Here is a 15484-nt window from a genome sequence, read left to right on the forward strand (position 1 = left end):
CTTTTCTTTTCTTTTCTTTTCTTTTCTTTTCTTTTCTTTTCTTTTCTTTTCTTTTCTTTTCTTTTCTTTTCTTTTCTTTCTTTCTTTCTTTCTTTCTTTCTTTCTTTCTTTCTCTCTGCAAAATGTTGTCTTCTATAATAATAGGAAAGGTAGGAAGGGTGGGAGGGTTTAGGGGGAAAGATAATGAGTTCAGTTTTGGACATAGTGAGTTTAAGAACTTTCCTGGGTGCAGGTAGGTGGCTCATTGGATAGAGGGCCAGGACCTGGGTTCAGATCTGACCTCAGATACTTTCTAGCTATGTGACTGTGGGCAAATCACTTAACCCCAACTTCCTAGCCCTTACTGCTCTTCTGCCTTAACACAAATGCTTAGTGCTGATTCTAAGATGGAAGAAAAGGACTTAAAAAAAAAGCCCATGTCTTCTTATCTTGTCTTTCTCACTCTCTTGGGACTCCATTTCAGGCAGGAATTTCATTAATGTTTGTTCCTGAAGGCTTGGTCAGAGCAGTTGGGAGAATGAGAATGGCTCCATCTTTGAGAAAAGCAAGGAGAAGGACCTAATTCACTGTTCAGGTCTCTGGCCCTCTGACCAAGTCTTCAGATGCCATTGAAAGGAAGCTGGAGGTCAGCAGAGAGATACATGGGAGAATCATCAGCATAATGATAATAATAATCACCATCAATAGGAGCTGATGAATTCAGAAAGAGAAATAGTACAGAGGGAGAAGAGAAGAGGGCCTAAGGCAGAGGCTAAGGGACACCCAACATTAGAAGATGTGATCTGGATGAAGATCCAGCAAAGGAGACAGAGAAGCACAGAGAGAGCGAGAGCGGTGGCCCAAAAACCTAGAGAGAAGAGTGTCCAGGAGGAGAGAGTGATCAGTAATGTCTACAGGGAGGTCAGAGAGATGGAGGGTTGAGAAAAGGCCATTGGATTTGGCAATGAAGGGATCGATACTAACAGAGAGAGTAGATTTGGTGGAAGCACAAGGTTGGAAGCCAAGTTCAGGAAAGTATGAGAGGAGAGAAAGTGGAGGCAACCTTTTTGGGGAATTTAACTATAAAAGGCAGAAGAGATAGAGAATAAGGTCAAATGAGATAATCATTGTAAAAATAATTGTAAAAAAAAAAATAATTGTAAAGCTTACCACGGTGCCTGGGACAGAGTAAGTGCTATATAAATGGTAGCTATGATAATGATCATTATTTCTATTATCAGTCATTTAAAGCTTTTCGAATCACGACCCCTCTATAACTCCCCCGTCTTCGTACACTTTACTCCCTTTCACACATTCACAAAGTGGCCTCTTTGCTGTCCGTTGAGCGCTATATTCCATGACCTAATTCTGGTCCTTTTCATCGGCTGATCTCCAAGCCTGGAATGCTCTCCCTCTTCACCTCTGCCCTTTGGTTTCTCTGGTCCTTTAATGAACTGAAATCTCATCTTCTGCAGGCCGGTGCAGCCCCCCCCTCCCTTTACTATTTCTGTCCCTTCTAATATTACCTTCCATCAACTCTAACTAACCTGTACAGATCTAATTATGGACGTGTCTCCCCCATTAGAAAGGGAACTCCTTGAGGGAAGGACTGTCCGTTGTCTTTCTTTTTACCCCTAGTGTTTCATAGAATACCTGATATATGTAGTAAGCGCACCCTAAATGGTTATTCCCAGACTTGACTAAAGTCAGAGAACTGTGGGTACACATCGTGGCTCTGCTCCTGGTTAATTGTGTTACTCTGAGCAAGTCATTGGCCTCAATTTCTTCATCTGGAAAAATGAGAGTATTGGATTAGATGGCTTTTGAGGTCTCTTATAACTCTAAACCTATGATATAAGGGATATTATATGAAATTAGATACCAAACCTTGAAGACCTCCAATGAGGGGGCTGCCTACAATCCCTACAAGAAGTCCAGGAAGGGGAGAATGGCAGAGAACCTACTATGTGCCAGGTACTGTGCTAAGTGCTTTGATAATATTATCTTTTTTTTTTTAAACCCTTAACTTCCGTGTATTGGCTCCTTGGTGGAAGAGTGGTAAGGGTGGGCAATGGGGGTCAAGTGACTTGCCCAGGGTCACACAGCTGGGAAGTGTCTGAGGCCAGATTTGAACCCAGGAACTCCCATCTCTAGGCTTGACTCTCCATCCACTGAGCTACCCAGCTGCCCCCTGGTAATATTATCTTATTTGATCCTCATAATGCCCCTGAGAGGTGGGTGTTTTTACTACTCCCATTTTACAGTTGAGGAAACCAAGAAAGGCAGAGCTCAGTTGACTTTTTCAGGTTCATATGGCCAGCAAAGTTTTTGAGTTTGGATTTGAAATCAAGTCTTTGTGACTCCAGGCTCAGAGCTCTATCTACTACACTATCTGGTTCCCTCTGACTTTTGGTACACCTCTTGTCATTAGGAAGTTTTTCCTTCAGGTGAGGAGATCCTCTAAGATGCTCCGGTTTGTGGACCACATCTCGTTGGCGGTCTCACGTCGGAACCTCCTGAGTGGGCCCCATGACCCCTCAAATGAGAAAAACCCAACAACCTACATAGGAATATAACAGTGATTACCTTGGCTCTCATTGAAGGCCAAGTCGATTACATTTTCCCTAGGATTCTCTGGTCTGCTTAAGGAAATTTGGGGGGTCTAAACTCTATCATTTTCTCAAGCCCCCACTGATGATACTTCCCTCCCAATTTGGGGCATCTCTTACACCCTAGTTCCTTTTAACTACAATTGATACAATAAGTGATAATTAGATTTGCTTTAACAAACATACATTCTTCCTCCCATCCTGGGGCAGGTATAATTCGCTCTTCCAACTCCCACTGTCTTTGAGGGAAGGTCAGGAGATCAGGGTTACAGTTTAACTCAATGCCTACATAACACAATCCCATCCAATTCCAAGTCTAAAGTCCCCCATGTGCTTCAGTCCAGGTACCCTGGCTATTCAGGACTTCCTTGCTGGGCTGGCAGTAACATTTGGCATGGAATCTTAACCCTAAGGTGTTTTTTTTTTAACCCTTAACTTCTGTGTATTGGCTCCTAGGTGGAAGAGTGGTAAGGCTGGGCAATGGGGGTCAAGTGACTTGCCCAGGGTCATACAGCTGGGAAGTGTCTGAGGCCAGATTTGAACCTAGGACCTCCTGTCTCTAGGCCTGACTCTCAATCCACTGAGCTACCCAGCTGCCCAACCCTAAGGTTTTCATGTTTTAGAGCTCCCAAGTTTGGGAAGAAATAAAGAAAGGAAATAGATTTTTATTTTGTTCCCACTGTGTATAGGCTCTGTGCTAACTACTTGACAAATATTATCTTATTTGATTCTTACAATTACCCTGAGAGGTAGGTGCTATTACTATCTACTTCCCATTTTGTAGTTGAGAAAACTGTGGCAGGCAGAGGTTCCATGATTTGCCCAGTCACACAGCTAGTAAGTATCTGAAGCTGGATTTGAACTTAGGATTTTCTGACTGTAAGACCAACTCATTATCCACTGTATCACATAGCTGCCTTTATTTTCTCAACTTAGAAATGAAACAAGACCAAAATCCCAAGTCTGTTCCTCAGAACCACATGTCCTAAAGGGAGGGAGGGGAAGGCTAGCCCTTCCTCCCAACTCAACTTTTTTTTTTTTTTTTTTAAGCCCTTACCTTCCGTCTTAGAGCCAAGGCAGAAGACTGGTAAGGGTAGGCAATAGGGGTTAAGTGACTTGCCCAGGATCACACAGCTAGGAAGTGTCTGTCAGATTTGAACCCAGGACCTCCCGTCTCTAGGCCTGACTCTCAATCCACTGAACTACCCAGCTGCCCCACCAACTCAACTTGTTGCATGGTGCCCAAACTGTGGTTGAGCAAGACCTTCACCTCTGGATGCATTTCAGTGTGGTATGTAGCCAATGGAAAAAGGCTGCTTTTGCCTATCTATTCTCTCAGAAGCAGTCCTTGACTTCTCCCACATAAATGCCTCTATCTTAGAAGATCTGAGCATTCATACCCCTGCTGGGTTTATACTCCAAAGAGATAATAAGGAAAAAGACTTGTACAAAAATATTCATAGCTGCACTCTTTGTGGTGGCAAAAAAATTGGAAAATGAAAGGATGCCCTCTGATTGGGGGAATGGCTAAAAATCCTGTGATATCTGTTGGTGATGGAATACTATTGTGCTCAAAGGAATAATGAACTGGAGGAATTCCATGTGAACTGGAATAACCTCTAGGGATTGATGCAGAACAAAGGGAGCAGAACCAGGAGAACCTTATATACAGAGATGGATATACTGTGGCACAATCGAATGTAATGGACTTCTCTAGTAGCAGCAATGCAATGATCCGGGACAATTCTGAGGGATTTATGAGAAAGATGCTATCCACATTCAGAGGAAGAACTGTGGGAGCAGAAACACAGAAGAAAAAACATATGACTGATCACATGGTTTGATGGGGATATGATGGGAGATGCAGACTCTAAGTGATCACCTTAGTGCAAATATCAATAATATGGAAATAGGTCTTGATCAATGACACATTTAAAACCCAGTGGAATTGCTTGCCAGCTATGGGAGGGGGGGTGGGAAAAGGAGAGGGAAATAATATGAATCATGGAACCATGGAAAATTTTTCTTCATTAATCAATAGAATAAAATTTCAAAAAGAAGATCTGAGCATGCATAAAACTTCATTATAGGAAAATACAAAGGGATGAGGAATATTCAGAATGGAATGTATTTCGCTTCTGTCTTTGTATTTTTACCCTCATTACCTAACATAATACCTGGCTCATTATGGGTACTTAATCAATGCTTGTTAAGATCATTCCAGTATAATCAACTCACTCCCACACATTCTGTCTAGGTAGACTACTTCTAACTGCCCTGATAATGATAAAGTTCTTGGGAGTTTACCTGTATCATCTTCCCAAATAGTAATATAAACAGTTTAACCTTATTGAGTCTCTTATGATTTCTCTTTTTTGTTTACCTTTTTATGCCTCCCTTGGGACTTGTGTTTGAATGTAAAATGTTCTATTCTTCTCTAGTCTTTTCATTAGGAATGCTTGAAAGTCCTCTATTTTATTAAATATCCATTTTTTTCTTCTGAAGGATTATACTCAGATTTTCTGGATAAGTTATTAGTGTTTGTAATCCTAGCTCCTTTACCTTCTGGAATATCTTTCTAAGCCCTTTACTCCTTTAACATTTGTTGTTTAGTCATTTCTCAGTCACGTCTGACTCTTTGTGACCCCTGTTTGGCGTTTTCTTGGCCAGGATACTGGAATGATTTGCCATTTCTTCTACAGACCATTTTATAGATGAGGAAACTGAGGCAAACAGGGTTAGGTGACTTGCCCAAGGTCATAGAGCTAGGAAGTGTCTGAGACCAGATTTGAACCTAGGATCTCCAATCTCTAGGCCTGGCTCTCAATCTACTGAGCCACCTAGATGTCCCTTAACTCTATTTTTTTTTAAACCCTTAGCTTCTGTGTATTGGCTCCTTGGTGGAAGAGTGGTAAGGGTGGGCCATGGGGGTCAAGTGACTTGCCCAAGGTTACACAGCTGGGAAGTGTCTGAAGCTTTGGATTTGAACCCAGGACCTCCCATCTCTAGGACTGACTCTCAATCCACTGAGCCACCCAGCTGTTCCCCCTTAACTCTTAACTAGAGGTATTCAGATTCCCCCAAGGAATATGGATGGGAAATAAAAAAGCCATACCTCTATTTTCAAAATAATTTATAGTTTATATTAAATATATAATTTATAATCCTTTGTATTTTATTTTAGGCACCTAAAATATTATTCTGAGATGGGGTTTATAATCTTTACTAGACTGCCAAAGGAATCCATAGTATAATAAATGAATAAGCAAACAAATAAAATTTATGAATTCCTGACCTAAGATAAAATATAGACATTCTGGCTTGGCATATGATACTCTCCACAATCTGGCCCCAACCTACCTTTCCAGTCTTATTCCACATGACATCCTTTTATGCCCTCTCCATGTTTCAGCCAAACCAGGCTATTAACTATCTCTTGAATATGACATTTTTGTCTGTGTGTGTGTGTGTGTGTGTGTGTGTGTGTGTGTGTGTATGAGCCATCTCACATGCCTGAGATGTCCTCCCACCTTACTTACTATTGCATCTCAACATCCTTAGTTTACTTCACAGCTCTGTTCAAGGCTTACCTTCAGTAAAGTCTGCTCAAAATATTGTGCTTATATAAGGACAGTTAGGTGGCTTGTATGGGAGGTCCTGGATTCAAATCTAGCCTCAGACACTTCCTAGCTTTGTGACCCTGGGTAAGTCACTTAACCCCCATTGCCTACCCTTCCCATTCTTCTGCCCTCGAATCAATAATATTTATTCTAAGTCAGATGGTAAGGGTTTTAAAAAGGTGTTTATGGCGCTAATTATTGGGGAATATCACATATTCAAATTCTTTAAATACCACATTTTCAGCTCATCATCAATCAGGTGGTTTAATGGAAAGGACTGTGGGCTTGGTGTCAGGATAGCCGTGTTCAATGACAATGTAATTGAATAGTCGTGATACCATTGGCTTCCCTTCTTTCATTGGTTAAATGGGAGTTTCTGATCATTGTAAACTTTATATTGTTTGATGTTAGGGTTATAGTTTGATGCTATATTTATGATGACAGCAAGGGGGCAGCTGGGCAACTCAGTGGATTGAGAGTCAGACCCAGAGATGGGAGTCCTGGGTTTGAATTTGGCCTCAGACACTTCCCAGCTGTGTGACCCTGGGCAAGTCACTTGACCCCCATTGCCTACCCTTACCACTCTTCTGCCTTGGAACCAAAACACAGAATTGACTCTAAGATGAAAGGTGAGGGTTTTAGAAAAAAAAGTGATGCCAGCACTCCAGTATGGAGTCACTTTGACTAAGTGGTCCTAATGCCCACAGAAGCATAAAGGCAAAAGAGACAATTTGTACTTTTCCTCTGTTAACTCCGTGTTAGATGGATAAGACTGGCAGCTTTTGATTGGATGAAACTCTTGACCTATTACAGAGGTCCTGAGTCATTCTCCTTCTGCTGCCTTTGTCAACACTGGATCCTCCCACCAGTTTGTGGTCCTGATAAGGAAATGCCCAAGTCTTGTATCATTAGGACTTTCCCACCACATCTGGGTCTGATAAGGAATGTATCCATAAGAGGCATATATAGGAATCTGGCACCGATTACTTGTTCTCCCCCAAGCCCATTCTTAGGGTATGTAATCTTGCCATCTGAACCCCAACTCGAGCCTGTTCCTTTTCTGACACTTCCCCCTCACCCTCAGGCTGAGTTTCTTGCACTGTCTGTTTATATCGCCCTATGTTGTTAAATCATTTTTCAATTGTGTTCACCTCTTCCTGATCCTATTTGGGGTTTTCTTGGTGAAGATACTGGAGCGATTTGCCATTTCATTTTCCAGCTCATTTTATAGATGAAGAACAGAGAAAGTCACAGGGTTAAGTGACTTCCCCAGAGTCAAAAAGCTTGTAAGTTACTGAGGCTGGATTTGAACCCATGAAGAAGAGTCTTCCTGATTCCAAGCCCAGGGCTCTATCCCCAGGGCCATCTAGCTGTCCCCTATATTGCCAGATAGGTGTGTGGATATGCTCAGTCTTGTCTATATGTTATGCAATAATAAAACCTGTGATTGTACCATTTTCCTGATTGCTGATTTTTTTCTAGAAATTACGTAACCCAAGTATGGGACCAAATAAAGTAGAATAATACAAGTAGACACTACTTTTCCTGCAAGGATGTGATAAGGAACATCCTTTGTAAACTGAAAAGTGATCTAATCACAGAATCTTAGATTTAGAACTTAAAGGGCTATCAGAAACCATCTAGTCCCATGTTGGTCTATGTCACATGTGCTGGAGGGGACTGCTCTGCTCTCTGTCTCCACTGTGCCTGAGGACATTTTTCACTTCACCCACCCTTCTGCGCAGCAGACCAATGGGAGCTCTTCCTCCCTCCCCTGTCTGGGGATGGATCACTTGCATTGTGAGGATTTGGGCACGTGATCTCTAAAAGGTTTGCCATCACTGATCTAGTCCAACTCTTTTTTTTTACAGTTGAGGAAACAGAGGCATAAAGAAATTAAAGAACTTTTCCTGAGTCAGGAATTAAAATGAGCCTTCCAACAACAAATCCAAAGCATTTTCCCTCCTGTTCAACACAATTTATCATCACAGCTTCTCTAATCGAACTCTCTTTTTTTTGGTGGCTGGGGAATATGAGACCTGCTTAGGCTAAATGATTTGCTCCGGGTCGCCCAGCTTTTTAGAATCATCCGTTCCCAGAGGTGGAAGGTACCTCAGAGATCATCTGTTCTTAATAAGAATGTCTTTGAAAATATCTCTAAGAGTGGCCTTTGAGTTCACTTGAAACTTCTACTGAGAATTCAAGTCAATTTAACAAGCATCTTTTAATATCTTTTAATACCCTGCTATGTGGCTAGCATTGTACTAGGTAGGCAGTGGGGATTCAAAGACAAAAAAAAAGTCCTCAGTTTTCAAGGATCTAAAGTTCTTCTGCCTTGTAAGAATGCCATATACTTGGAGCAGCTAGGTGGTATGCATAGAATGTTAGGTCTGAAATCAGGAAGACCTGATTTCAAATCTGGCCTCAGATGCTTCCTAACTATGTGACCCCAATTTCCTAGCCCTTACTGCTCTTCTGCTTTAGAACCAATACTTAGTGTTGATTCTGGGACAGAAGGTAGGAGTTTTTTTGTTTTTTTTTTTTTTTTTTTTAAAGAATGCTTTATGCCATTTAGGTAAAAGCATAATGCTATAGCATCATTTGTCATTCTGGTGCATGATCATGGAAAGGAGAGAGGATTGGTGCATGTCCCAAGCACAACTCAATCCTGTTCATCCTCACTGGGAGCCGTGTCACATTGATATAAGCTTTAAGCACATATAGGTGCTCTCAGCCTTTCTCACCTTGCCCTAAAAAATAGTTTTACAAAGTGCTTTCCTCAGAAATAACCCTGAGATGTCAGGAGGGCAAGGATCAGAATCCCCATTTTGCAGATGAGGATATGGAGGCTGTCAAGGGGGAAGTGACATAAAGGATGTTGTTATTATCATTACCATCAATTAAGGAGGCGTTGTTGATAAGACTGAAGCCTTTTGCAGAGATTAATGATAATCACCATAATTAATGACATAATAATAGATGCCCAGAGGCAAAAACATTTCTTTTTCTAACACAGAGCAGAGTGGGACTTGGAAGCCTTTAGACCTAGAGACTGGGGGGAAAAAAGCAATGTTAGAAGGCCAAGTTTCCAAACTCACTCATCTCTTGAACTTCTCTATTACTGTCAAGGCTATTAGCATGCTTTCAGCCACCTAAACTTGAAACATCAGTGCCTCCCTTGATTCCTTTCTCTTGTCTCATACTGAATCAACGTCCAGATCTGGAGATTTCTTTCTCTAAAACATGTCTCTCATACTTCCTTCCTCTTCTCCCTACTCACACAGGCACTACCCTAGTTCAACTCTCAGGGCTCCTCTCTCTCTTCTTTTCTTCCCTCTCCCTCTCTTTCTCCCTCTCTTCCTCCCTTTTCCCCTCTGTCTCCCTCCGCCCCCTTCCTCTTCTTCCTCCTCCTCCTCCTCCTCATCTTTCTTCTCTTTCTTCTCCTCTTCTTCCCTCTCTTTCTTTTCCTCCTTCTCCTCCTTCTCCTCTTATTCCTCTAATCTATCCTCCACACAGCATAATATGGTCTAAAGCAGGGGTCGGCAACGTATGGCTCTCGAGCCATATCTGGCTCTTTTGAGGGCCAGATATGGCTCTTTCTGCAGGAGCCATAAAGTCAATTTGTTTTCAGGCGCTGTTACAGGAGCGGCACTGTGAGCACTGTATGGCTCTCACGAAATTACATTTTAAAAAATGTGGCGTTTATGGCTCTCACAGCCAAAAAGGTTGCCGACCCCTGGTCTAAAGAGTAAGTCTGGTCACTCCACTGCTCAATAAATTCAATGGCTCCCTATTATCCTTAGGATCAAATACTGTATAAACTTTTGTGTTTGGCATTAAAAGCCTTTCTTCTTACCTTTCTGGAGCTTTAATAAATACTGCTTTCCTCAACATTCTACATTAGAGTCATGCTGACCTATTCTTTCCTCTTACTCAATACTCCATCTTACACCTCTATGATTTTTGCAGTTGCTCTCCCCAATACCTAGAACACTCTCTAACTTCCAAATGTTGACTTTTTTGCCTTCCTTTTAAGAATTAATTCAAGGGGCAGTTAGGTGACTCAGTAGATTGAGAACCAGGACTGGAGATGAGGTATTCTGGGTTTAAATCTGGCTTCAGATACTTCCCAGCTTTGTGACCCTGGACAAGTCACTTAACCCCAAATTGCCTAGCCTTTACCACTCTTCTGCTTTGGAACCAACACTTAGTATTCATTCTAAGGCAAAAGGTAAGGCAATTAATTCAGGTTTCACCCCCTTCTGTTCCCTTATCCCTTTGCTCTGTATTTTTCTTTTATATGTGTACTGACTTGTGTATGTGTGGTCTTCCCTAATAGAAAGTAAGGTCCTTGAGGGCAGGGGTGGCTTCTGCCTTTTACCATCTAATGCTGGGCACACAGGAAACATCTAATAACTACTTCTTAATTGAGTGCTGGATAAATGAACTAAAAGCCTCTTAACCATGTGGATTTGATCCAATCCAACCCGGATTTGTTAAGCAGCTCCTCTCCTGAAGGTCTGTAGAAGAAGTATCGGGAAACTCTCCATGGAGAAAGGCCTTGAGTAAATTCTCCCGGTGCCACACACTAACTGTGTGTCTGAAGGCAAGTCGGAGAACCTCTCAGTATCTCCCTACCGTAAAATATTAACCAATCAATAAGCACTGATTTTTAAAAACTCTTACCTTTTTGTCTTAGAGTCAAAACTAAGTATTTGTTCCAAGTTAGAAGAGTGGTAAGGGCTAGGCAATGGGGGTTAAGTGACTTGCCCAGGGTCACCAAGCTAGGAAATGTCTGACACTAGATTTGAACCCAGGACCTCCTGACTTCAGACCTGGTGCTTGATACACTGAGCCACCAAGCATTTATTAAACATTACTCTGTACGTATTAGATAATGTGCTCTCCTGCGAATGCAATGTCATATATCCCTGTGAGTGTATGTAGAATATCTACAAAGTACAAACAAAGTTCTTTGGGAAGGAGGTTCACTAGCAGCTGAAGTAGCTCCCCATTGGCTCTGAGTAGATGGTTTTCAGTCTGGGAATTCCCTTCTCCAGCAAAATCCCAGGTGTGAACAGGAAGAGTGGCAGTAACGAAACCAACCAACCAAAATGCCAAGTGTTGGGGATGCAAGGGGTCCTGGATCAGTCTTGGTCTTCAAAGGGTTTGTATTCTAGAGACGATGGATGTTGTGGTGGTGTGCATGAGAAGAATTTAATAGCAAACAGAAAATCTCTACATGGTAAAACATTTATAACCCTTATCTTCTGTCTTGGAATCCATTCTAAGTATCAGTTCCAAGGCAAAAGAGTGTAAGGGCTAGGCTATGGGGGTTAAGTGACTTGCCCAGGGTCACACGGCTAGAAATTTTCTGAAGCCAGATTTAAATCCAGGATCTCCCATCTCTTAAGCCTGACTTTCAATCTACTGTGCTTCCTCGCTGCCCCGATCATGGTCATTTCCGGAAGAGAAGGGAATAAGAGTCAAACGTTTTAAAGGAAGAGTCTCAGGAAAGTCTTCCCACTGGAAAGGGTCTACTGAGTGGGAAGGAAGACAGATTCTTTGGTGCTACGGTGAGGAGGGAGCACTTTGTAGGCATGGAGGCTGGAAATGGAGTGAGCTGGTGGTGTTGTCAGCAAATTTCCTCTTTTTAAAGGAATCGCTCCCTTTGTTTGAAATCTAAGAAAAGAGACAAGTTCGGTGGCTGTAACTTTCTCACTGGAGGAATAAGAACACAGAGTGGCTCACACTGAAGAGACAGATATAATAACTTGGATAGAAGTGTGATGCAGTGGAAAGAAAGATGAACTTGAAGATAGTCTGGAGTCCAGATACTTAGTATCTGGGACACCTCAGGCAACTCATTTCCCACTCTGGACTTTGCTTTGTCAAACATCACAAGTGTTTTCAGCTGGAATTGCTCTTCAAGATACTATGATCATGGGGGCAGCTGGGTAGCTCAGTGGATTGAGAGCCAGGCCTAGAGATGGGAGGTCCTGGGTTCAAATCTAGCCTCAAACACTTCCCAGCTGTGTGACCCTGGGCAAGTCACTTGACCCTCATTGCCTACCCTTACTACTCTTCTACCTTGGAGCCAATACACAGTATTGACTATTGACTCCAAGATGGAAGGTGAGGATTAAAAAAAAAAAAAAAGATACTATGATCATAAATCTGGACCAACATTGGTGGTCATCTCTTCCAACTTTCTCATTTTGCAGATGAGGCAACTGAGGCCCAAAGTGATTAGCTGGTCTGTCCAAGATGAAGTGAATAAAAGAAGCACCTACAATGGGCATAGAGTAGATGCCAGGCACTGTGTTATACGGGAAGTAAATGGTGGATTCAGAATTCCAACCAAGGTCCCTGAAATCTACTTTTTACAGTTTTACCCCATCATATTAAAGATGAGAGAAAGAGAAAGATGTAAGCTCCTTGAAAGCAGAACTGTTTTGTTTTTGTGTTTTTATTCTTAGCACTTGATGTAGTGTCTGGCACACAGTTTGTTGTTGTTTAGTCATTTTGCAGTCATGTCCAATATCTACTAAACACAGAGTAGAGAATCACAGGCCCTTAGACTTAGAGCTGGAAGGGATTTGTGGTAGGCAGTGAAGTTCCGGTACTGATGTCCCAGGCAGGATGCCTCTTTTGGACGACTCTTCCCTCCCCTCCTCCCCAGCTCCTCCGAATGTCTCCAAACGGGGCTAAGGAGAGCACCCGCTATTTGATTGCAGAGCTGTCCACAAAGGGTTAAGTGATGAAGCTTGGTGTGGTGGCAAAGGCCTTGTATGGACCCCAGTTTGCTCTGTACTTGCTCTGTACTTGGGGGAGGCACTTCAGCTGGTTTGGGGCTTGCAGAGTGAGGGGTTTGTACGGGGTCATCTCTAAGGTCTGAGGCCTTCCAGCTAAAAAGGGCTCAAGCTCAGCCCTGGCCACGGTGGCCCTGCTGGGCCTGGGGCTGAGGCCGGCACACCGGGCAGAGGCAACGAGGATTTCCAGGCTCCCTACCCACCGAGCACTCCCAACTTGGCCCCTAGTTTGTGGGCTGCTCAAGAACCGAATCCCTGGGGTGAGATCCGGCTCCGAGGACCGGGAGGGCCAGCGGGGGCAAGGGGAGGCGCCCGAGAGGCTTCCGATCCGGGGCCTTGGACAGCACGGCAGCTGAGCATACAGCGGCGTCCGCGACCTAGAGCGCCGGGCAGCCCTGCGGCGGGGCGCGGGGAGTGAGTGTGGGGGGGCAAAGAGCTCTGCGCTCTTCCATTGGCTGCTGGGCGGGGCGGGGCGGGGCGGGGAGCCGGAGAGGGCGGGAGGGCTCCCGGGCCAGCCGGGCCCGGAGCAGGGCCGGGCTGCCCCTGATCGCTGGTGGAAGGGGCTGGAGAGCTGAGCTGTGGCTGCAGAGCCGGGGCCGGCACTGGGGCTGGAGAAGAGAGCCGAGTCGAACCGATCCTAGCCAGCTCGGCAGGACCGCGCAAGGCAGGGCGGGGCTGGTCACGGCAGGTCGGGGTTGGTCCAGGGCTGGGGGAGACTCCGGGGCCATGGGCGCAGGAGAAGAGACCTAGAGCAGGAGGCTCCGCGCGCGGCCCGGCCGGCCGGGTATGGGCACCGAGCGCTGCCCCTGGCCTGGCCCCAGCCCCAGCCCCGGCTCGGGCTCCTGCCCCTGGCGCCTTTGTAATTCCCCTGCCGCTGCGCCACAAAGAGCCCTCCCCGCCGCCCGAGAGCCGGGTAAGTGAGCGGGGACCGGGTTAGGCACTCCCCCGCCCCCCAATCCCCCAGCACTGCTCTGCCCGGGGCGGCGACGTGGTGCGTGCGTGGGTGGGTGACCGTTGTAGTTCTCTGTGTGCTGGGCTGGTGGCTGTATTGTGTGCACCTGGGAGCTTGAGCGCAGTGTTGGGGAGCCTCTGGGGCTGGGGGTGAGAGTGGGAGTGAGAGCACTGAGTATTAGTGTGGCTGGGTGTCAGTGTGTGGCTGTGGATCTTTGGCTCCGAGTAGTGAGTATGTGTATAGCGCTGGGTGACCTGGCAGGTTGTGAAGCGTGTGTGCCTCTGTTTGTGTCTATCCTTGTGTCTGTGTACTGTGTGTCAGTGGTAATGCGCTTCTGTGGGAAGTGTGTGTGTGTGTGTGTGTGTGTGTGTGTGTGTGTGTGTGTGTGTGTGTGATGTGAGACTCTAGTCTGGGAAACAAATAGATAGGGAGCAAACCCTTCCCCCTTCCCCCACAGTCTCTAGGGGCAGGCAGACCCTCCCCATCCCCATCCTTTCTCTTTCTGAATTCAGGGAACCATCTTCTCCTATTGTCCTTCCTGGCCATTCTCGCAGCCCTAGTTCCTTCAGATCGGAGGCTGCAAAGGAGGGGCTCTGGTCCTCAGTTTGAACCTCCAGCTTGGGAATGGGAAAAAGGGAAGGGGCTGGGGCTGGGAAGGTCGTGGAGGGGCTCATCTTACTGTTCTCAAGGGCAGGATCTGGGGTCCTGGCTTTTAATGTGTTAATGAGGGGATGGAGCCGTGAGGTTGGCCACCTACCTCTCCCTCCCTCTTGGGCACAAAAGTCTGTAACCATGGGAGACCTCTGATGTTTTCTCATGGGGGAGGGGGAAACGGGGACACACTGAGACCTGATTTTGGGTTTAGTGTCCCACGATACTTTCTTCTGATCCTTAGTGGAGGGCTGAGGAGATAGGAAGTTATTGACCCCTGGGAGGGAAGACAAGTCCTATTGACTATTATCATTATTATTGCTGACTTTGAGGCAGTACTTTAAAGAAAAGAAAAAAGAAACTTAGAGTGTTAAAGAACCTTTTTTTGTTTTCACTTTTAGAAGTAGAGGCTCAAAACACCTACCAGGTGGACCTTCAGAACCTCTGCATGGGGGAGTGGGGACTCATGCTGCTCTTATTTTAGAGGTGACACACTGGCTGAATGACTCCACTAAGGTTACCCAGCTGGCCCTAGATAGAGAAACCTTAAAGGTTTCTCCAGGAAAAGGAAAAGAGGGGGACTAGGACGAGCTGAGACCTGATTAGAAGCTGGGGTTTAGAGTAGCAAGTGGTCTGGATTTGGAAACTGAAATGACTAGATTCTACTTGTGTGACCTTGGGAAAAATTACTTCATTTTCCTGGACCTCAGTTTCCTTCTCTGTAAAATCAAAAGTATGTATTAGATTAGCCTGCCTTCCTTCTCTCCCTCCCTTCCTCCTTTCCTTCCTTCCTTCCTTCCTTCCTTCCTTCCTTCCTTCCTTCCTTCCTTCCTTCCTTCCTTCCTTCCTTCCTTCCTTCCT

This window comes from Gracilinanus agilis, chromosome 3 (genome assembly GCF_016433145.1).
Source record: "Gracilinanus agilis isolate LMUSP501 chromosome 3, AgileGrace, whole genome shotgun sequence".
Taxonomy (NCBI): Eukaryota; Metazoa; Chordata; class Mammalia; order Didelphimorphia; family Didelphidae; genus Gracilinanus; species Gracilinanus agilis.